This window comes from Ischnura elegans, chromosome 8 (genome assembly GCF_921293095.1).
Source record: "Ischnura elegans chromosome 8, ioIscEleg1.1, whole genome shotgun sequence".
NCBI classification, from domain to species: domain Eukaryota; kingdom Metazoa; phylum Arthropoda; class Insecta; order Odonata; family Coenagrionidae; genus Ischnura; species Ischnura elegans.
In genome coordinates, this window is record NC_060253.1 from 82470568 (window position 1) to 82494382 (window position 23815).

The 23815-nt window shown below is 39.4% G+C and overlaps 1 protein-coding gene across 2 annotated transcripts in view; it reads right to left on the reverse strand.

Moving 5' to 3' along the window:
- Positions 1-15263, reverse strand: part of LOC124163854 (parathyroid hormone/parathyroid hormone-related peptide receptor-like) — a 138177-nt gene extending 122914 nt beyond the window's left edge. For both annotated transcript variants that reach the window (XM_046540958.1, XM_046540957.1), the window contains exon 1: positions 13657-15263. The gene's annotated coding sequence lies outside the window, so the exon portion shown is untranslated. The remainder of the gene's footprint in view (positions 1-13656) is intronic.
- Positions 15264-23815: the final 8552 nt, after the last annotated feature.

Consider the following 23815-nt stretch of genomic DNA (forward strand, 5'->3'; position numbering starts at 1 on the left):
ATATTGGTAATTATTTTTATAAATCGGTCTAAAGTCTCTCAGAGTATCCTATATCTTAGACAAATGTGAATAAATATGTTATCCTGTCTATTCTTATTCATAATCAACCGGTATAAGCTATAAATTAAAAGGATAATTCTACATCGTGTGGGTAAATGACTTTGTATTAAAATTAAGCGTCATTTGTTCGTCTTCTTATCGATGGAGTAAAGAAAAACTGATTGTGAGTGAAGAAATTTGTTATACATTCGGGTGAGGCGCCTGAAAACCCTCATTCTAAATGCTCAAATTGCGGAGTAGCCAGGAAAGGCACTTGCCTTTTCTGTGTTCGTATTATCTTTGCGGGTGAGCTGGTGGGGCTGAAGCAAGTGGGGGTGAGGGGAGGGAAGGTGTTTCGACAAGTGATGGGCAAAGTCGATCATTTTAGTGATTCAATCATTTTGAGTCGAGTCACATAAATTATTCAATCAATTGATTCAATCATTATGATCGAAAAGACTCAAAGGAATCAAGATCGAAAAGACTCAAAGAAATCATGATCGAAAAGACTCAAAAGGAATCAAAATCGAAAAGACTCAATCAATGGATGTAATAAATCACTTTGAATAATAGAATAAATACTGCCTCATCTGCGAAGAGCATTGGTAACGCTGATTGCTATCCATATTATCATTTCATTTACTATTTTGATTGTGAATTCCTAGATAAGTAAATTAGATTGCAAAAATGAAGGAAGTAGTGTCATGAAAATATTTTGGAACTGCCACAGCTTCTTAACACTAATAGAATGATTTCTAACTATATAACACAAAATACAACACACACTATGCATGAATCTGATCTGCAGGATAATTTTATGAACGGCACAATAAAATGTTAACAGCTTTAACTTCTACTTCTTAACGTTCTCCTACAAGAGTCATCTTAATATTTTCCTTTTACGTGTATTGGTGTTATTAATACTGATAACTGCTGGAAAACATATAAGAAAAAAATTACATAAGTATTCAGTTCTTTATAACATAGTACTTAATTTTCTCTTAACTATTTCTGCCCTGACGAAAAGAGATCAAACATCGATCGTTCCAAATTTTGAAATAAACAGGAAACCGGGATGATTGATATGAAACCGGAAGTCGGAGTTATTGATGATTGATGATCGACTTGTTTAACGACATGAATCATGAGTCATTTGATTCACCTAGTGATTCAATCTTTTTGATCGAATCATTCATGATCGACCCATCACTAGTTTCGACAAGGTGTTAGCACCTATAATAGAATTATTAACTTTTTTTACTTCCTCATAATATCTAAATCTAAATAGCATATTTAGTAAAGTAATAAAAAAGTTGTAAGAAGGATGATATAAAACACGAGGTGCCCCGATCATAAATAACGAAATGGTCGAAAGTTATTTTTTAGCAGTTACACTGCATGTTTTGTTTTAACTTTCGACCATTTCGTTATTTATGATCGGAGCACTTCGTGGTTTATATCATTCTTCTTAGCTTTTTTAGTACTTTACAAATATGCTATTTAGATTTAAGTATTATGAGGAAGTAAAAAAAGTTAATAATTCAATTAGAGGTGCTAGATGCCTTCGTCGGGGGGAGGAAAGGGACGGGCTAACGCAAGGTTCTTACAGTCTAAGAACCTTGGGGCTAACGGACCCGCCAACTACCTGTGTCGGTCCCATACAGTTTTTTTGTCGGTCCTTTCCTCCCCTCCTTTGCTTGCGGCTCAGGTACTTCGCGGGCCCGTGCGCCAACTTACGATACACACACTATAGGTGTATCTCATGCTCCCAAAGCCAATAGTGCTACTTTCGGATACGTACGACGCGTCCTATGCGTCGTTTCCTCAATAGCATCTGCAATGGTAATTTGCTTGTTCCTGTTGGAAGCGGGACTGATGCGTTGTCGAATGGCTTATTTATTTATTTTTATTTAATTATTAAAAAAAGGGCCCATACGGCCTTTGCATTAGATATAAAACTTATAATTTGAAGCTTTGATAAATATAAACTATGAAGAGGATAAAACAAAAATTCAAAAGAAGATTACTTTTCGAAGCTGCCTTTTGAATAATTCGAAGGGCATTGAGAGATCCAGGGAGGGATAGGTAGACGAAATGGTTAGGGATGTGCCAGTAGTACTTTTTCACCTCGAGTCGAGTTGAAAACTACTCGTGAGTTTCAAGTTGATTCGAGTCGAGTATGGTAATTCTTGAACTAGGCAGTAGTTGATAGTAGTTGAGCCACAATTAAGAGGTGAATGAAAATTAATGTGTCTTAAACAGTCCCATAAGCACAATTGAAATTACTTAACCTCTAGTAATATGCTGTCAATGTATGCCTCCAAACTACTCAGAAGAACCCTCAATAAAGATATTTGTACAATTGTAATTAAGAATGTATACGTAAATGTAATATTTGCACCTTGAAAATTTTCATGCAGAAAATCCAATAGTTCTACATGCTCAGGCAGCAGGTCTTTACGTCTCTACGTTACAGTATCATTGCCTGCAGAAAAATGTCATAGACAACACACTTGTGTAGCTGGACAAGTACTTTCTTTCCAAAGCTGCAAGGTGTGGGAACATTGGGAAGTTTTATTAAAAGTTATACCAACGCTTTTTATGAATCTTGAGTATTCATGGAATATTAGTAGACGAAGCGAATGAACTATGGAACTTAGCTTAGCAAAAAGAGTTTCATGATAGCGCATTCTGTCGGCAGATTTCTGAACTTTATGGCCTCGACAGGTCTGTAACCGAAACTGCTCGATTCGACTCGACATTCGTAATGCTACTCGAATCACTCGCGTCAAGTACCGAGTACTCGACTCGAATTTTTAAGTACTCGCACATCCCTAGAAATGGTATTGATCAAGGTAGGAAGTCTGTAAATAAAGTGATCTTTATGAAAGAGAAAGATGGAATAGAGTGGTTTCCTATTATTTTTTTATTGCCTAAATCGAAAGATTATTACTCATGGAGTACGTATTTCACGCTTTCAGATTTTTTAGTGACGAAATGTATTTTTCGCGATTAAATGAAAAGTGAAACTTTTCAAGCACGCGAAAACGCGACGGCTAAGTATGAATGCTGGGAAAGGCCCGTGTGACGTCATTCTGGTTCCCACTTACACCGTGTGAGGTGACCTTGGGGCGAGGCTTTGAGCGCTGATACGATGCAGGCTGCTATCAGATAGCAGAGTACCCTGCTAGCAGGTAGCGCTTGGCTTAAATAAGGATTATTAATAACTTATCAAACGAAGGAAACTTTCCGATCTTAGGCAGTTTTAATAGGTGATTATTAAGGCATGTTTCCCTGAGGTCTGTGCCTTATGCATACATTGGTAATCTCAGAAGATGTAAAACTCTTTTCTACTCGTATAGAAACTAGGTTTCTGTGACGTCACTTGGAGTGGCATCGCATGGGCGCCAATCTGGCCTTTTTCAAATGCAATTTAAAGTGACCATTGCCATTCGTCTAAACTGGGATTTTCTAAAACCAAATAATTTGTAAATTATGAATACACTAATGGTGGGTAACGAATCGCAATCAATGCCTTTCGCTTTCTTTGATGAAGGAAACTACCCTATTAAGGTTGGTGCAGTAGGTTGTTATTACGAAAGGTGCGGGTGGGAACGCGGAGTGAAAAGAATCGGAGTATTTCTTGGGATCGGTACTTACCATTTAAGTCAGTGTAAATGAAAAAAATATCATAAATATTCCTAGGCATTGGCGTAGCGTGGGGCGAGGTCCGGGTGGTCCGAAACTCCTCCCCACCGAAATTTAAAATCACAATTACTTTCCTACATAAAATAAAACACAATATTGAAAAATCATTACTTTGTAGAAGATACCTTTGACAGATAAAGTTTTCTCGGTCATGAAAAATGTTACAATTAGTTTAAAACCCTCTTCTTAGTTCCCTGTTTTTCGAATATTTCCCACCCTGGTTTTGGATCCCCCGAACGAAATTCCTTGCTACGCCACTGTTCCTAGGGATGGATAGCGGGACCAATAATAGGGTAGACATTACAAGTGGACTGCATAAAAGAGGCCCAATTCCATCCCATAGAAAGCTGATTCCTGTTGCCACTACGGCTGCACTTACATCGGTTTTCAAAAATGTCCGTGGCGTGGTGATGAGTGCAATGCGGTCCACTTTTATCCGAAATTTTCAGTTTAATTTTTTTTATTACGAGGAATAACATTGAAAAGTAAATAATTTGATAGATAAAATCTTCAGGTGTATACATTTCGATCTAATTATATCTTATTTCCCCGTGAAATTCGGATCGCTTTGTCCGTCAGTGAGTGGCGACTTTGGTAAACCCATTTAAATGCGCGGTGGTTGACAAAACTTTTAGAGACCGACATGAGGATCCTCTTTTATAATATTCAAGAGAGAGCATTTTTAAAGAGAGAAGAATAACGGTGGTTAAGAACGCGGTGTCGGACAACTGAGATGAAGAAATTAACAGGGCGTTCAAGAATTTTAAGTTATATGAACTAGGTGTCATTTAAGCGGGCTCGACATTTGAGGAGAGTCAGAGGATTGTCCTTTGACGCGCGCCGTCGTCCGACCACGAGCGAGGCGACCACCTGTTAATCCGAGGACGCTGGATGTGACCTTGACGAGGGCGAGAAAGGGGATGGGGGTTGGACATAAAAGGAAACACCGCCCCCTACCCCACATAACTCAAGGATCTGCCGCGTCAACACAAACTCCATAACCTCGCACAGGTGCAGGCATACTACTACGACCTCTGGACCACATGATAGGCCTCTGATGCTCGCTTCAGAACGGATAAGGAGGCCCTTCGCTCCAGCGATAGGTTTTAAGGGGCCAAAAGAGTGAAAAGTTAAGACTCATCATTTTCTGAATCACACGGTCATTTTTTCAATCCCCTCCTAGCGAAAGCTCAGGCGATCCACTGATGGCGGAACAATTACACTTATAAGCAGTGGCGGATACAGGGGCGTAGGCCCCCCTCCCCCTTGCGGGGCTGTTCGTATTGTCAAACATTACAATCTTGCGATTTGATCGATGGATTTTTCTTCCTCATAGGAAAATCCTCTTAAATCGCTGGCACATTAATGGCTTTGCCTGGTTTCGCTAATTAGTAGGGCCCTCTTCGCTTTTATAGCGTTGGGGTTTTTTTCCCTCTCCCGTCCCTTCCGCACCTTTCCTCTCCCAGAGGCGTAGTCGGGCACTGCGGGCATTGCCTCTTTCCATTTCCCTTCCTCTCCTTCCCCTCCCCGGGTGATCGGGCGTATATGCCACTGGCTTGGTTCCCTGCCCCGGTGCGTTGTATCCTCGAAGGGCTCCCCTGAGCCCTCATTGGTTGTCAAACATTACAGAACCACAATTGTAACTTTTTCATATCATAAGATGGCATTGTCTGGTATATGTGTACGATCTCTTAATTTCAAATTTCCTTAAACTCTGCATGTGACTTTATTTTTTGTTACGATAAAAGTAAAGGTAACTCAAGATATCTATTGTGACTCCCACCCTTGAGTTTTTTTCTGTATCCGCTACTGCTTTCAAGTAATCATTTTCCATGATGGTTGCAGGGATGGTAATACCATCCTTTTTTTCCATCACTCTGCGCGTCCCTTTTTCCGTCGCTGAAATTATCGCCGGTACCGTATTTTAGTATTTCAGGACGCACGGCATCTTTCGGCGATTGTAACGCCTCGTTTGGCTTTTAATTGAAAATACGGTTGTAAATACGGAAAGTGACGGATTAAGCGATGTACAAAGGTTCGGAGGGAATGACCGTGTGTTTCAGAAAATGATGGGTCAAGCGATCACTCTATTAATCCCTGAAAACGTATCGCTGGAAGTATCACTCATAGGGACGGAAAAAAGAGAGTGATTGAGTCTTAATGGTATGGGTACAGTATTTGAAGTAGGCGACCGACAGCTTAGGTCATTTACGCCATGAGAAAAGGGCAGGTAAGGAAGGTTGGAGAGAAACCCGGCGTCGGCATTAGCCTGCTCTTAACGAAAGGCGCTAAGGGGACCAAGGCTTTCTGTCCCATCCGACGGACGGAGTGTTGCGCTTGAAATGTCCTACACACAACATTCAAGCAGGGATTGGGCAGTCTTTGAATATTCTCTGCCACCGCCTGGATTTGAACCCGAGCCCACGGGGTGGGAAACCAACACTCTAGTCACCACACCAACCCGATCCCCTTGGGTCTTAATCCCTCAGAGTTCGGGCACGTTTTGTACGCTGACTGCGGCATTTACCCAAAAGTGTTATTCCTACCTGGATATCTTGCACTTGGACACTTTTCCTCATCATAAGGATCGCTGAGGGGCTTAACTCTACCAGACCAGTCCTCATGGTAGTGGGTGCTTCCTACGCAGAGGGTCTCTTCTACAGAGTCTGGCAGCAAAAATCATGAATTCCCGCAGCCCAAGGGTTGAATAAAGGCAGCCCCTCGGAGAGAGGAGAACTCTTCGTTGAGGCTTCATCTACGCTAGGTAGAGTGTCGCATTTTAATCAGAGTAATTTTTGCGAATGATCCAGAGAGTGCAAGACGAGGCGATGGTACTATTATAGGCCACAGAAACGTTTCTTGTGCTTCGCTCCAGGTGATGCGTTCTGGTAACGCCAAAGTTCAACACGATTCCCGAAGTACTTAATGTAACTTATGAGTGTTGTTCTTTGAGAAATTGCTTGCGTCAGTACGGAGATCGCGTGTATTTACGCGTCCATTTATATAATGTGAAATATGTATTGTTAGTCAATTTAATAGTCGTATTCCGTTGATGGAAAATATAGGCTTCAATTTCTAAATACGAAAACGATCATTGATAAGTTGATGCGTAGTTTTCCGCGACGTTGTCTAGATGATGTCCACATGCATCTGGGTTTCACCGCGTGGATTTTCTCCACGCGGTGAAACCCAAAAGCATGGAGACATCACGGCTGTTGATAAATTTTTTAAACATTAGTGTTACAATTAAAAAATTGAATATACGTAACGTATTGGGCGTTTACTTGTTTGACATCTAACAAGACATTTACTGCTGTGTTTGAATTTCCACAGAATTTTTTGTTAATTCTGATTCAGCAGTGAGAACATTGTCGTAAAAAGTGGAAGAAAATTTGCACGTCAAATCATTGTCGTGATTAGAAAATCACCTTTTACCAAGCATGGAAAACGTTTCCGCAATAAATTCACCGGGAAAATCTTATTGTTAATTATTTAATCCCCAAACGATCGAATACAACTCATATCGACCATTTTATATCGGGGTACTCGACAAACTTTACAATTGTACGTACACGAATAACCATGCCCTGGATACCTACCCTGGTCGGACTCGAACCCGCGACCTCTTGTTTGGCAGGTGAGACACTACCCAGCGCCACCGAGGCCGAGTCGTTTATTAATACAGACTTCCTTGGGACGAAAGAAAAACTAATGGCGGACCGATCGTAGAAATAAAGGTTGCATTTCATTGCTAGAGCGAGTTTTTATTTTTTCGTAGGTCCTTATCAAGTATACGGTCACATTTATGTGGCCAACGATACAGGAAATCCCCTTGGATTCCCTTAGATTCACTTCTGGTCTTCGCCTATACCAGCCATGTGCACACATTTCTTGGCATGCTATAACTCATTCATGAATAACTTAGGTACTACGGTAAATTTTCGTTTTCTATTGCAAGCTAGTCGTTTCATTTGCATGGCAGCATGTTCGCGTCCTCCTAGTTTCTGGTCTTACTGTGTGTTGTTGTCCTGTGTGCTTGGCCTGTGTCCCGCAAGCGACTGCGTTCCTGATAAAGACTAGGATGGGTGCTGCATGTTTTTTGTTGAATCACCCCGTGCCACAAACCTTGGTGGTGGCTTGCACGGTACCTCATAGATGTAGATAAATGTGCCAAGAAAAAGGAAGTGATACATCGCAATGATAGTAGAACAAATAATGCTTTATTTGAAGTATTTTGCACCGGGAGATAGCATATGTGTGAGATAAGGACATCCACGCTCGTGTTTTTGTTATCATTTGGCTGTTGAGAATTCTTTTCCCGCCAAGAACTTTTCCTTTCTGATAAGTTGTCGTACATGAAGCCTTTCATCTAGAGGAAGATACAACCAATATTTATTAACCTAATGATATAGAAAAATTATGAATCTTTTATAAAACTTGTCTTGCTTAAATAAATCATGTTAATTGCTGTACTAATTGGAAATTAGGACCCTTTAATTCTTGTAGAATATGATGGTTGAAAGTTTGTTGCGAGTCTGAAGTTTCTCTGCCTCTAATATTCTGGAATCATCGTGTTGCACGCAGTCATTCGTCGCCATTTTATCTTTTCCCCGTAAAAAATTCTCTTTTCTTATAATGATAGTGAGGTTGTAATTTATTCGTCCATCGAACACGATTTTTAACAACCAATCTCAGCCATCACTCGTTCCATCGGTCCTCTCTGGATCTATATAAAAATATTTCCGTTTTTGAGTCCTTAAATCCCAATCCTTTCTTTCACATTTAATTTTCTATGCCCACTTTTTCGTTTTCCTTCCTCTCCGTTCTTTACAGCTTTATCGTTCTCATTCATTCCCACATCTCAAACAACTCCTGTATTTTCTCGTCTTCTCAAGTTCGTATTCCAAAAACTTAATTGTAAAATGCCTTATATTTGTAATAATAGTACATATAAATTTAAATATTACCGTGTGAGCCACCTCTGGGGTGTTTGGCAGGTGCTGATCAATGATCAACATGCAGCATGCTAGAGGACCGCCACATGCACACCGCACGGTCATAGAATCATTATGCATAAAAGCAAATTTTACGTGGAAATTCATGCAAAGACAAAAATTGACAACGGTTGGTAATTCCTATAGAAAAAAATCATGCAATGAGTCTTCCTAGGGAGTGGTGCCATTAATTTTATCAATCCATACACCGTCGCTAATAGTACGAGGAAAAAATGGCATTTAATGTATCTCAGTTTTGCAGTCTATTTCTGTTATATTCTCCTCGTGATCAAGACTAACTTAGTACGACGATAAACGAAGGATACGATTCACGTCGTCTGAGAAAACATCTTCTTTGAATTCACTTAGTAAATTTAGCCCATACTTCGATCTACTCTCCCGTAAGGATTCCTATCCTAACTCGCGTAACATGTTGGAAACGCTGCACTTTTTATCGTCACAACTCATCACGAATTTGGCCGCCCTGTGCTATTCTCTATTGATTTATGCTATCACTGTATATTTATATGGGAGCACCTGGTAGATTTTATTTTTGAAATAATAAGTTATATTGTGAAATATCCGCGAAAGGGATGTTCGATTGTGATTTCAATGGAGCCTCTTCAAAAGGGAATGGAGATAGCTGTTTGGAGGGAGTTCATTGTGGACACCTTCAAACGTCGCGAAGTCCTCCGGCGATATCGCTGTTTATGGTACGTCCTCCAAGTCCCTTATCAGTTGTTTGCCGAAAGACTGGAGGAGTGGCGCGGAGACTCTAGGGAGTTCTGCGATTCCAACACGAAGGCGCGTCCCCTGCATCTGCGGAGAAGAATAATGCGGCGTCGGTGTGTGGCAGTAGGTGAACATTCGAGATTCGCATTTTCCTTATTGTGTGTTTAATCTAACGATTTGATCGTTGGATTATTCTTCCTCATAGAATGATCCTCCAAAGTCGTTAGGAAATTAATAGCTTTGCTTGGTTTCGCTATTTAGTGGGCCTTCTTCGCTTCTATAGCGTTGAAGTGTTTTTCCCCGTCCCGTCCCTTGCGCACCTATCCTACTCCAGAGACGTCGACGGGCTCCTATCGCGGCGGCGCCTCTTTCCTTTTTCGTTCCTCTCAAGCCCCTCCCCGGGTGATCGGGCGTATAAGCCACGGGCTTGGTTCCCGGCCCCGGTGTGTTGTATCCTTGAAGGGTTCCCCTTGAACCCTCATGCTCTTTGTGTGTTATAGCATAACAGGGTAATAATCTACTAATACTCCCCGACTAAGCAACCGTTTGATTTACGTCAACCCGAAGCTAACGACCCACGTGGTTGCGAATTTTTCAATCAAAAAAATTAAGTCTTATAAAAATGAACTTTTTTATCGGGAACTTGATAGAATACAAGTTCATTTTTGATCGATCAATTTTTCAATGAATTTTGGTGTAGACAAATTTTTTGTTATGGCTCAATCATGGATGCCGACTTACAAAAAATATTGGGAGGGCCCATACCGGGGATCTTACCCTGGGAAATTGTATAAGTAGTGAGTTTTAAGTTTTTAAGCATATTAGAAGAGTTATATGATCAACATTAGAACCCTTATAACTCGAATCTCGATATCTGGAAACTCCGAGGAAAATCGGCAAGCCTGACACATTTTTTCCTCAAATCCATAACAAATTTTCGAGGGGGCTCGGGCCCCCTCAGGCTCCATGGAGTTGGCGCCACTGGGCTCAATCATTCATTCCAATCATTCCTTTAAATGATCTCAGTGCCGCCATCTGATTTTGGTGTCCATTTTTTGAACTAATCACCAAATTTAATCTTTCATTCTGAAAAACAATCGAGATACAGTTAAAAATCAGAATAAAAGTGTTATAATATTACATTGTCATCTGATTCTGAGTTTATCTGAAAATTTGAGCTTGAAAGCCAATCGGGAAGTGGGTTAAAATTGAGTTGTAAGATTTGACCCGGGAAAAATGGCTAATAACGAAGCGAGATTATGAAATAGTTTCTGAAAAATCCACCAAATTTCTTCATTGACGTCAGTAGGTTTTCTTTTTTCTACGACAGCGAGTTCTCTCAATATTTATTACGATTAATTCACACCGTATCCGACCATCCGACCCACGACTACCCTAGGTCTTGGCAAAATTATTTAAAAAATAAACTTTTGGAAAATATCAAAATTTTCTTCTTTGACGTCAGCTGGTTTTCCCTTTAAAACATAGCCTAATGCTTATTTTTCCTTCTTGCTATATACTATAGAGGGACTTAAGTATAGATTTGCTTGAAAATGTCGGAAATTCGAAGAATGGATAATGATATAGAAAACGGAAGGAGAGCATATTACGAAGAGTTTATGCTTCTTTTTGCGTTTAAGGCAAATTTTGAAAGAGATGCGGACACAGTTGGTTATGTTTTTCCTCACCATTGGCCCATTGAAAATATATATATATTTGTATTTGCATATTTATAAGTGGTTATTGCTATTTTCCCACCCTCTTCAGTTTCTCGGCATAGGGGAACATTCCACAAAAATAACTGTTGATGACAAAGGACTGGCTGCCACCAAACTTTTTCATATTGTTTCTCTGTCGGAATTTGGATATTACCCTGCAAGTCACCTACAGAGGTGTTTGGCAGGTGATGAACTATTACCATCGTGTACCAGAAGATTAAAATTTACTTCCACGAACATGCATCACGCAACATGTACATTGTACACTGCATATGATATTTTTGGGATTATTCTATATCCTACTTACGAAGACAATCTGCCTATAAAGGTAGAGCATGCTAAACATGCTGTTAGAAATCTTAGGTAAATTCAGAGACATGCATCAAGGAATTAATAAGATGGTAATCTGCACTATCAGTCAACTAACCTATTTCTAATTCTTAACGCTGCCGTTATAATCTCTTATCGATCGCGGAAAAGATGGCATTCTAAATATATCTGTTCTAAAGTCTATCTCTCTTATTTTATTTTTATATTCTGATCTACCAAAGTATGTTGACGTTCGTAAGATATGGTTAACTTCGTCGGAAAATAAACTGCTGTTGAATTTACATCATTGGTTTAGTCTAGTTTTCAATCTGCGGTCTGGCAGTGATTCCCATCCGTGTTGTTCTAAAAGGTCAGTAACACTTGCAAGACTGTCGTAAATGCTTTTCACCTACTTGGCTGCTCTTCTCTGTACAATTTCTAACTTTGTTCTTGAGCATATTTCGTGTAAACTTCTATAGTTAGGAGATATGTTTAATGACACAAGAAATCAGCATTTAATCTCATCACAATATTATGATTGCGTATTTCCACTTAACCCTTCTGCTTTCAGTCGTAATAACTGACCTCTGCATGCGTCGGCGGGGTATTCCCCGGTCAAAACCGGGCCGGTGAGTTTCCTCCATCTCCCCACGCCAAAGTTCCCCGTAAATACTTGAGAAATGTTCACCTTAAATACCTGAAATGTATTGGTAGCCGCATGGTAAGCTTTAAAGTGTTACTTTCGAGAATGTGCAATTCAAAAGAAATAGTTTTCGACCATGTAACATAAAGGTTTTTCCATCACAAACTACATACATCGAATACAATACAAAGGCGTGGAGAGCGTAAATATTTTAATCCGTATATTTTTAAGTTTGGACTTTACATCGCTATTTTGCAGGCCTTTTCGCCAATTTCAATAATTTACATCATTTAATTTCAGTTTGAATGCAATATATTGCATTTACTTTCTCATAACGTAAAAGGCCATTTGGTGAAGAGCATATGTTTTCTTTTTATCGCGATCCATAAGGTAAAACGAACACTATTAGTTTTCGTCAATATGGCAACATTAATCATCATTTTTATAAATATTCTTGGACAAGTACTGCCATAAGAACTGTAAAAGAATGTGGATTTCCGAATGATAATTCCAGAAAATATAGCGAAGAAAGTTGTCGTCCGTAGACGAAGCACAAATCGGACATAAAATGTTAAAATGTGAATTTAAATGAACAGTGTTTTTCGAGCTAGGAGGAGAATACCAAGCATTGTCCTCAGGGTAAAGGTTTCTTTGGCCAGTGGGTCATTTGCTTGCGTCAATCTTATCTACTGCGAACCGTGCAGCAGGATTCGATAATTGGGCAGGGAACATATTATGAAGGCAAAACATACCTCTGGCTGCCTCAGCATGAGGTGAATGCCTGTGTCAAGGTCAAAAATGCCAATAATGAATGTTCCCTCTTTGAGCTTGAATTCTCGTAAAAGCTCCGTTACGTGAGGCCACAACATTTAGCTCAAAGCCGTAGCAAGCCTACTTTTTCGCGAACTCTCCTTTTGCGTCCACATTTTTCCAAATTCATTTTCTCGAGATCACGAAAAATAATGTACGGAATTTCTTGAGACATCCTAGCAAGAGAATTTCACGTTCATTGTTTTTTTTACGATTTTATTTGTTCTTCAATAATCCTAGAATATTTTCAGTCTCACATAACGATATTTTGAACTGAAACCTAGTTCCATTTTACCACAATAATACAACACATAATAATGTTCAAAATGTCAGTACAACAGGAACAGGAATCAAAAGTACTGATAGAATTCAGTATAGACAATGGTGTGGCTAGTAAACTTCATTGACTCATGGAACTGTGTGCTAACCAAAACTATTTTCTATTCAATAGGAGTTTTTATCACCAAATTGACGGCTTTGCTAAGGCGTCCCCCCCTCTCCCCTGTATGACGAAATTCCTGCATCACGCCTTTGTTGAACATAATGATAGTGAAGAATTCACTACAACTTTGACAAAGAATACACTTAGCGCTGCAAGTCCTTCTTGGAGGGGAGATGCAGGAATTGATATGATATCAATTATCTATTCTTAAATAATAAAGTGAAATATCACTAGTACATTGATGGTGTGTATGTCACCCACCTTATACTATCCGTGGATCGTTGTTTTCCAATTGTGATCCTCCGTCAGTGAAGAAAAGCGAGGAAGGCCCTCTGGGCTGCAAATACTTCCCTACCAGGTGTGGGCTCTACAGAGGGTAACTGTAGAATGTTCTCAACTCCACTGTAGAACAACACAAGGGGGGGTCACTTTCTCAACACTCGAGTTCAAAGGGCAATGATGTTGTGCCGGTGATAAGGAAGACTTTTTCAGCTGAGAGCTCTAAATTTAGTCTTCATGCCACAGGGGGAGGGGCTCTCCTTATTATTAGGAACACTAGGTGACACAATACGAGCCGCTTTCCCCTATATCCAGCGTGATAGGAAAGACAATGACTTTTTGTCGCAGAAGAACTACAAGGTAAACCTTCACATTCACTCAAACTACACTTTTCGCGGATTCTTCAAATACTGTGGAATACGCCCGATGGAATTACAACATAGGAACCGTCACTTTCCGATCATTCAAGCCAAAGGTGAAAGGCAATGATCCTTTTGCCACTGAAGAACCAAAATCCTCCCTTATTTATGAGTTGGACTTTGCCAGGATCTTTTGAATGTTGCCAGTGGCACCACAACAAAAGAATGTTCTCTTTCCCAGAAATTCTGCCAGATTAATAAGGCAACATCTATTAGGCCAGTTCGGACCTATAAGGAAAATCCACTCTGCTTGATGCGATGCACATTAACTGGATTCTTCGGGATCATCTCAATGAATTTGCAGAATGAGTACGATCACTTTCTCTTCACCCTAGCCTGATGCGAAAAGGAATGATACACTTGTCAGTGGAGAAAGATAATGCAATGACTCTGAAGCGTAATGTGCTGCAGCTCGCCTGGATTTCACTATAGGTCGGTAGAAGTTTCTCAATTACACCAAAACACGAGAGCGTTTACTTTACTAGCACTTAGGCCAGATGCAGATGACAATATTTCTGTCGTCAGTGAAGAACTATGAGGAAAGTCCTTTCAATTTGTCTGGACTCTAGGAGGAGGGGATTTCACTAGAAGATTCTCAATGATACCAGGACGCAAAGACGTAGACTTTACCAGAACTCAGTCCAGATCCAGTGGAGTAGGTACTTTTCACTGGTAGTAGGCCACAAGAACCTTCAATTTCCCACAACAGAGGTCAGATGCAGGAAGCGGCACAAAAGGCACTTCACAACACGGAGTAAACCAATGAGATGTGTCTACTTTGGAGCTCTATAGCCGTGGGGACTGAACTAGCTGCGGACAATGATCCTTTCGTCAGTGGAGAACTACAAGGAAAGTCCTTAAAATTCTACGTGGAGGGATTGCCGAATCTTCCCTGGCACCAGGGTACTAGAGCGTTCAATTTCCCAACACAGAGGCCAGATGCAGGAAGCGATACAAAAGGCACTTCACAACACGGAGTAAACCAATGGGATGTGTCTGCTTTGGAGCTCTCCAGCCGAGGGGACTGAACTAGCTAGCTGCGACTACCCATCTTGACGGCCGCGTGCGACTGCCTTCCTTCCCGCGAGCCAACAACCGACCGACTGACTGATGGTGGTCACCGTCAGTGCGCTCTCTGGCATCCGCTTCTTACGTACGGCAGCGGACGACCGGTTCGGGCCCAACTCATTGCGGGCCTCTCTCCCGCTCACGCTGATAGAAGGAGGAGGGGGATGGCTACAGCGGGAGGAGGAGGGGAGGGAGGGAAGGTCGCGGGCGGCGCGAGTGTTTTGTTGCGGAAGGAGGAGGAGAGATACGCACGCCGAAGGGAAAAGAGCGTGCGATTGAGCATACCGGTTGTGACGAGTGGGCGAGTATCGCGTTGTGATGTCCGCGAATGGCAGGAAGCTTGGAGAGTGAGGAAGGAAGGCGGGAAACCCCAGGGGGAGAAGCAAGCATTCGTGGTAGAGGTGGCGATATTCATGGAATTGGGTCGTTAACTCAATCATATATTAACTGCCATTATGGTTAATAATTAAGGGCCCGTTTTATAACGTCTAGTTAGCGTTCACTGGAACATCGGCCGGCCAATGCTACGATGGCCGGCCTCGACGATGGGGTTCAGTCCTCGTCTGCCAAACCGTAGGTCGCGGGTTCGAGTCCCGCCTGGGTACGTTCCCTCTATCAAGGGTATGGGTGCGTATGTGTCTTTGCAATTTATTGAAATCCCACGATGTAAAGGCCTCATTAAGCTGTTTTCGCGGGTAATTTAAATAAATAAATAAACACGAAACTCTATTACCCTAATGCTATCCTTGTTATCTTTCTACGATAATAATTATGCTCTCTCAAAATGTCTTGAACATCAGGCAAAAAGCATTCTACTTTAAAGTTCCACAAAAGATTTAGGTTTGGTTTTATATATATTTATTTATATATAATGTGTAGTTAACTTTTTTCGGAGCGTACGCATACTTTTACTCTCACGCGCAATTTCCATGCCCACTCGTCACATGAGTGGTTGGCACGTTAATGCTTTTGAATGAATGTGGAGGTATGATTTGTTAGTATGGGAAAATTTTTTATGACCGCGTGGCCTGAATGTGGTAATCCTGCTGCATGCTGGTGATTGATCACCCCGCGCTAAAACACCCATGAGGTGGATCTCAGGGTATTATGTAGATGCGGACACTGTCATAACCTTTACTGAACGTATTTGAAAGTTAAAGTATGAAAAAGAAGTTCAGGGTAGCGGTTTGTTAAACAGGTGACTTCAAATGGAAGACTCTGATTAGAAGAAGAAAATTAACTCTGATTTTTACGCTCCGAAAAAACTTAACTAGCTATTACAAAAACCAGCCCTAAATCTTTTGCAAAACTTTCAAGTAGAGTACTTTTTTCTGATACTTAAGAAATGTTAAGAGAGTCGATTTTTTTCGTAGAAACGATCGCAAGATTAGGGAAATAGACTACCGATAGAGCCGAGAGTTAACATTTTTTTTTTTAATCTTTAGTGCCTGTCAGGCACATTGCGCTTGAACTTTGCAATTCCAATATTGCGCCAGTCGGAAGGTTAATAACTTATTATATTTTTAAATACCAACCATCAGCATGGATTTTTTGGCATGTTATAACTCGTGCCTTAATCACACGTTACCCTAAATTTTCGCTTATCTATCACTAATTTTTAGTTTTATTTCCGCGATGGCATGTTCGCGTCCTTTGCACTCTCCTAGTATCTGGTCAGACCGCGTGTCGTTGTCTTGTATGCTTGGCCTGTGTCCGGCAAGCGAGCGCGTTTCTGATTAAGGCTAGGATTACTCAGTAACGGATACATAAAAAAACTCGAGTGGAGGGCGCAAAAGATATTTTGAGCCACCTATACTTTTGTCGCAATGAAACATAATCAAGTTAAATGCAAAATTTAAGTTAGTTTTACTTAAACTTATTGTACGCATATACAAGACAATGCTATCTTATGATATAAAAAAGTTACAATTGTGGTTCTGCAATGTTCGGCAATGTTCCTCACAACGTAGGGGGGGAGGGGGGGGCGTATTCCCCCCATATGTATCCGCCACTAGGATGAGTGCTGTATGCCTGGTGTGGAACCACCCCGTGCCACACACCCTGGTGTTGGCTTGCTCGGTACCTCGTAGATGCAGATGAAACCTCAGGAGGCAAAGCAGGAATTTGTGGCGCTGGTAGAAGATTGTGGAGATATCCATGGAATTGGGTCGGTCACTAAATTAGGTTGATAATGTGTAAATAGGATCTCAAAATGGGTGAGATGGCGCAATCATATTGTTGATACTCGCTCTCAAAGCTCTCATTTATTGTAGCTAAAAGATTAATTATTTCAAACAATCATAATCGCACAGCTTCGTCCAACCTTGATTATTTAATATGCGTAAAAATCTGAGTATTAAATATAGTTTCGAAAAGGCTGGATACCTAGTAAAACGGGTAGCTTCAAAGTGCATCCAAAATAAATGTTTGCGTTGCCATAGATAAGTAAATAAGGAGGTGCGACCCCATCTTTATGGACAAAAAACGCTTAAAATTGCCTCCCCTACCACCTCCTGAACTTTTGCGGAATCCTCCCGAAATACCCTGTACGTACAAAATAACGTTGCACTGGGCTGAGTGGTAAATAAAAGCTGAGGTAAGAATTGAGGCCGTCCGAGGTCGGAATAATTCCATAATTATAGTATAATATCTATAGTTTAATCTAGTAATGAAATAAAAAACTAAATTAGCGGTAGCAAATCAATGCATCATGGTCAGCCAATGAGTGAGGGGTGTAATGTAAATAAAATTTTCTCACGTAGCACATAAACCCTTCCACTCAAACAACGCTATCAACAGGGTCTAATCAGTGATCTTATCGCTGAGCTCAATACAATGGCATTACGATGATATCCCTTCTCCTACTCAAGCCAAATATTTTCGTATCCGGCCAACTTTGAGAAGACCTTCGAGCACTGCGCTCTAAAAATATGTGCAGGAGCACTCAATGGAATTGCAACGTCTGCGCATTGACCAAAAGCTGAGGCAAACATTGAAATTCCAAAATAAGTATTATTATTCGAAATGGGTTGATTTTACAGTACTGCACTTCTAGGCCAAAAATGTTAGTACCATTTTACTTATCTTGAGTTTAGGTCTTATTGAATTCAAATACTTGCCTGCGCTTCGGAATGAAATTTTTACATCGTCATTTAAAACTCTATTGCCTAGAAATTCTTATAACTTTTGACATAATTACATATAATTTAAAGCTGTTGATGCATTTAAAATAAGGACCCTGTGCCATCATGTGCGTGACTGATTATCAATAAATAGGAATGCTTTGTTTCCGAATAGATACGCTCAACAGTAATGTCATTTTTTTCTTCGTGACATTTTATTGAATGTTGATTCTATATCGGCCTGCAATCTAGGAAACAATTATGCAACAGTCTGTGAGAGGAATTCATTTTGTCTTTTTGTGTATCCCTTATTATAAAACTTAGGACAATCGTTAAGAGCGGTAGCATTTATCACCAAAAGTAGATTTAGTTGCTGATAACCACAATTTCTGCCGTAGAAACCAGAAAAAACACAAGTATCGCTCCCTTAAATTAGGCTATTTTCGACTAATTACACCTGAAAATTTCAAACGCGATTCTCAAGGATCAAATATTGTGCAATCAAGCTGATTTCTGTTTTCTTATGGAAATTCTATACCCTATGCTACCTTTACATTATGCTAAATATCAATCAATAAAAATATATTAAACAGATTCAGGCTTCAATAAAAATCCTCCAATAAAAATGTATTTTGTATCAAGAGGAAATGCTTTGTAACCTTTGAGATATAAGATAATGAAAGGCACACGCAGAGAAAATGTCGATAAGCTACATGTCAACCATCAGTACAACAATCAGGGAAGGAATATTCCACAATCAATAATTATTGCTAATAATAATTATTATTAAGAAAATTCTTCGCCTTGATCCCTATTAAAAATGTAGGCAAATAAAATTCACCGACTTCATTTTTAACTGTGTGTTATTCCATTTTAAGGTTTCTTGTTTGGATAACTATTACTTAAAATACTTCTTATTTAAATAAAGCAACCCCGGTTTCAACGAATAATAATAATAGTCAACCCAAGTATTTACGCCTAATGATATTAATTATTATTCATCAAAACCCGGGTCACTTTATTTAAAAAAAGAAGTGGTGCTAGTAACAGTTATCCAACCAAGAAACCTTGAGTTGGCAAAAAATTATCCGCACTTGCAACTCTGGAAAAAAAATTTTTTGGACCACCATGTTGGGATATGTGGTGTTAGTCAACATTTATGGACGAATATAATAGTAATGCTCACTGATGAAAGCAGTCGCTGTCAAACTCCCTATTTCTGGTGCGTTATTAATTAATTAATTAATTAAGCTAATATATAATGGCAAATCGATATGCCACTGACTGACTCATCAATATTCGCAGCCCAAACTGTGATAGGTGTGGGTATTTGGCTTATTGGACGCAAAAGTAAAAAAAAATTCATCGGGAGAAAAAATCTGAAAACTTGAAAAAGTCGATTAGTTTTCGAGATATATCGACTTGAATTAACATGGGAGCCTTATGGGACTAAAACTTTTTCGCTTTCATTCTATGTTTTTAAACGTCTGAGGAACATGATAATTAATGGACATAAAGTAGATTTTTTGGTCGATTTTTTGGTATAGTTGCCATAGCGACAAATTGATATTCAGTATTTTTTATTATTTTTTGAACGTTTTCTATGCTTTTCTTATGGAAAAAGTTTAGGAATTTTTTTGACCAACTTTCAATAATCGTACGACAAATTCCTTGACTTATTTGGTAGAGAATTTTTTGGTTGATTTTTTGGCTATCTTGGAATTTTCATATGTCGAAACAATTCCGAGGAATAAACGATTTCGATTTTACATTGTCGTGATGGGCGAATATTCAAATTCGGATTTCGGCCTTGAGACATGTGCCATGTGAAAATTTGGAATCTCCTAGAAAAACCGTAAAGGGTACTTCGTACCCTTACGTTTGAGCTCACTTTCTCCGTATCCCTCTTGGTTAATTAATAATTAAATTCCGAAAAATGTCCTGCACGCGAAAAATCATTGTCGCCATTTTTTTGTGGAGCATACAACCTTAAATATCTTAGCAACCATTTCAGCTAGATGGATGAAATTTTCAGCGTAATAGCATCATTAAAATAGTCAACTTTTGCAATGATGACCATTTCGCTCGATCGATTCATGTGCGAGTTATATCGATACCAATCTCCTTGAATACGCTTTAATCGCTAATAACTTTTTTGTTAATCAAGTTTTGAACATGGAAGTCATACACAATACAACTGATAATGTGTTTCATCCGACAAAAGTTAAATCAAGCGGATCGATTGATTAGACTCGAAGTTATGATCGATACAAGGTTGTATTCGATTGAGCCTTTTTTTGGGCTTATTTACATAGTTACGGGGATAAAAATTTTAACAATATGTAAGGAAAAGAATGAATTATGCGCACACATAAATTATTTAGATGAATTACGTTTCCTAATGAAGATACATCGATATGAATTTATACCTTTTTGTATTAGGCCCCCGTAAGAAATACACGCATCCCGTCTATCTACGTCACCAATATAAGAACATAGGCTAAATTTTGAAAGCGGGGATAGTAGAGAAGGTAGGGATAACGCATTGACCAAAGAATGGAAGGGATATCAATAGGATTCCGGATTTTACAGTACAGATGTCACTATTGTCTAAAGTACGATTCGATTAGTATAGCAAATATGCAAATTGGCATAACTTGATTAGCGTATACGTTAGACCAATGAAACTTGGTGAACGGGTACATCTTGGTATTCCTCACAATACTCAATTGTAATATGTTTTGTATATGGTCTCACATGCGATATATATCGAATCTACTTTTTCTTAAAATATATCGAATTGCTATAACATGTAGGATTTAACATCCAAGGACATAGTTGACTAGGGATTAAATAGTAGATACCCATAGACTGGATTTCAAACCAATAGCATTGCGGATTTTACAGTACAGATGTCAGTATGATCGAAAAATCGATTCAATTATAATAGCAAATACACAAATTGGTATAACTTGAAAAGTATACCCGTTGGACCAATGAAATTTGGCGAATGTGCACATCTTGGTATTCCTCACAATGCCCAATAGAAATATGTTTTGTATGTAGTCTAACGTGCGATATATATCGAATCTACTTTTTCTTCAAATATATCGAACTGCTATAACATAGTGTTTTACATCCAAGGGCATAGTTGACCAGGTATTACATAGTAGATACCCATAGACTGAAAGTTAAACCAATAGCATTGCGGATTTTACAGTACAGATGTCAGTATAATCGAAAGATCGATACGATCATTATAGCAAATTCGCAAATTGGCATAACTTGATTGCTATATAAGTTGGACCAAAGAAATTTTGGGAATGGGTATATCATGATATTTCTCACAATGCCCAATGGAAATATGTTTTGTATATGGTCTCACATGCGATATATATCGAATCTTCATTTTCCAAATTATATCGATTTGCCTTAACATTTGGGATTTTACATCCACAGGCATTGTTGACCAGGGGCGGAATTCTGTACACGGATACCGACGATCGTCGGTGTCGGTAGCTACCGACGATCGTCGGTAGCACCGATAGAAATGTGATTCACAAAGCGCCGCTACCGACAGATTGTCGGTGCAACCGACAAATTCGTGACGTAATGCTTTTGTCGGTACGAAAGTGGCACCCGCACGCGAGGCTAGGCGCCTCTACCAATCATATTTCTCCTTTATTTGCATTAAACAAATGAAGCTCCGAAAACGCCATTTGTTATTCGTCAGCCCGCGAAGAAGGTAAAAAGAGTTGATCACTGCTTTGTGAGATATTTACGATGTTTAATCACTCTGCGAACACAATTTCTTACTCCCGTTGGTGCGATGTGGCTTGTATTCCGAGATTTTGCTGTATTTACCATCGGATTTTTTCTAGCCCAAGTAAAAAAGCCTTTATATTCAAGGATTCAACGGTCGTTGATAGAAGAACACCGGCAACATATGGTGCTCAATGTATTGGAATTTTCAAGTATAATTGTCTTGAAGAGGACTTTATCTGCTACATAATTGTTCACCTACGCTTATTATAATCGTATTCTTGCGATTAGCAGTGACGAAATTATTTTTATTAGTATTGTAACAATGTACCTTCATCTTGAGCCACGGCTTGTTTACATCGCTGGCCTCATTGTTCGCCGTAAGTCCGATACTTCCACGAGGGTAATTATTTAATTAGAAAACATTTTTGTCGCTTGAATTCACATTTTGGGCTATTTAAAATACATTCGTTGAGAAAAACACCGAGATTCCGCGGATGTCACGGAAGGTATCATCAGTATCATCGCGTCAAGTGTTGTGATTGTGAACTTGAGTGGCTTACTATTCGCTATCTATTTGGAAGTGTTAACTTTTGCATTTTGATACCATTTGTGTGTTATTTCAAACTTTGCGTTGATATGACTTTGACTAAATATGCTTGATCAGTGTTAATTTGTGATATACCGTTGAAAGTATGAAGGTTTTCTCGTGTTGAAATGAAATTTTTGTAGTTTTATGATGAATAATTCATTAAATGTTTCCTTGTTTCGTGCAATCATTCTTTTTATTTGCCCCTTTCTACCGATGGAATACACGGTACGTACCTACTCAGTGCTCTTATAGTAATAATGAAAATCTATCTTGAAGTCCCGTACGGTGTTTGGTTAGTATGGTGAAGTAAAATCAGCATTAATTTTATACGGGAAGTTTTGTGCACCGGTAACGACGCGTCGCGACGTCAGTGAGAGGAGTTAAGTGATGCCATTTATATTCTTCTAATATATAGTAGCAATATGCTTTTTCTATTTCGTCGTTGCTGTATGATGCTCTCAAGAGTACTTACGAAGGTAGGAGAGTTATTTTCATTATAAACCCCATTCTCAGATGCTCACATAGGGTATTGAAGGTAATATGAAAGTGAACGAAATGTCCACGTATATATTTCATTGAAAGTGCATCAATAGGCATTCGTTTTTATTGAAAATATAAATTAATTTCGGATCCAAACTTTACGAATCAACAATAGATACCTATCGTGTCTTGTTGTGAGTAATTTAAAAGCAAATAGCAATACGTTACATACTTAAAATTACGGAATATTTATAATGTAAAATACCTTACGCTTTTGGAACGCAATGTAATATACGTGTAACATTGATAAAGTTAAATACTGCTCCCACTATGTAAATTTTACGTTTCAAGTGTTTAATCAATCATTTTTATTATAAATAACATACAATTAGAGTGCTTCCACGGATCTAGCGTCGTAGATTATGATTTAAAATCGTCAGCTTAGGCCGAAAAGTGTAAACAAAAGTCCGCCATGTTGCTAAAAATTTGTCGGTAGGTCCTACCGAGCGTTTTGAAATCGTCGGTATGTACCGACGGGTTTACCGACAACTGTCGGTGGGATAACGACAATCGTCGGTAAAACGTGTCTCCTGAATCGCTCGTACCGAGACTTATCGGTAGGACCGGCTTACCGACACCGACAATCGTCGGTACGGTGTACAGAATTCCGCCCCAGGAATTATAGAGTAGATGACTAT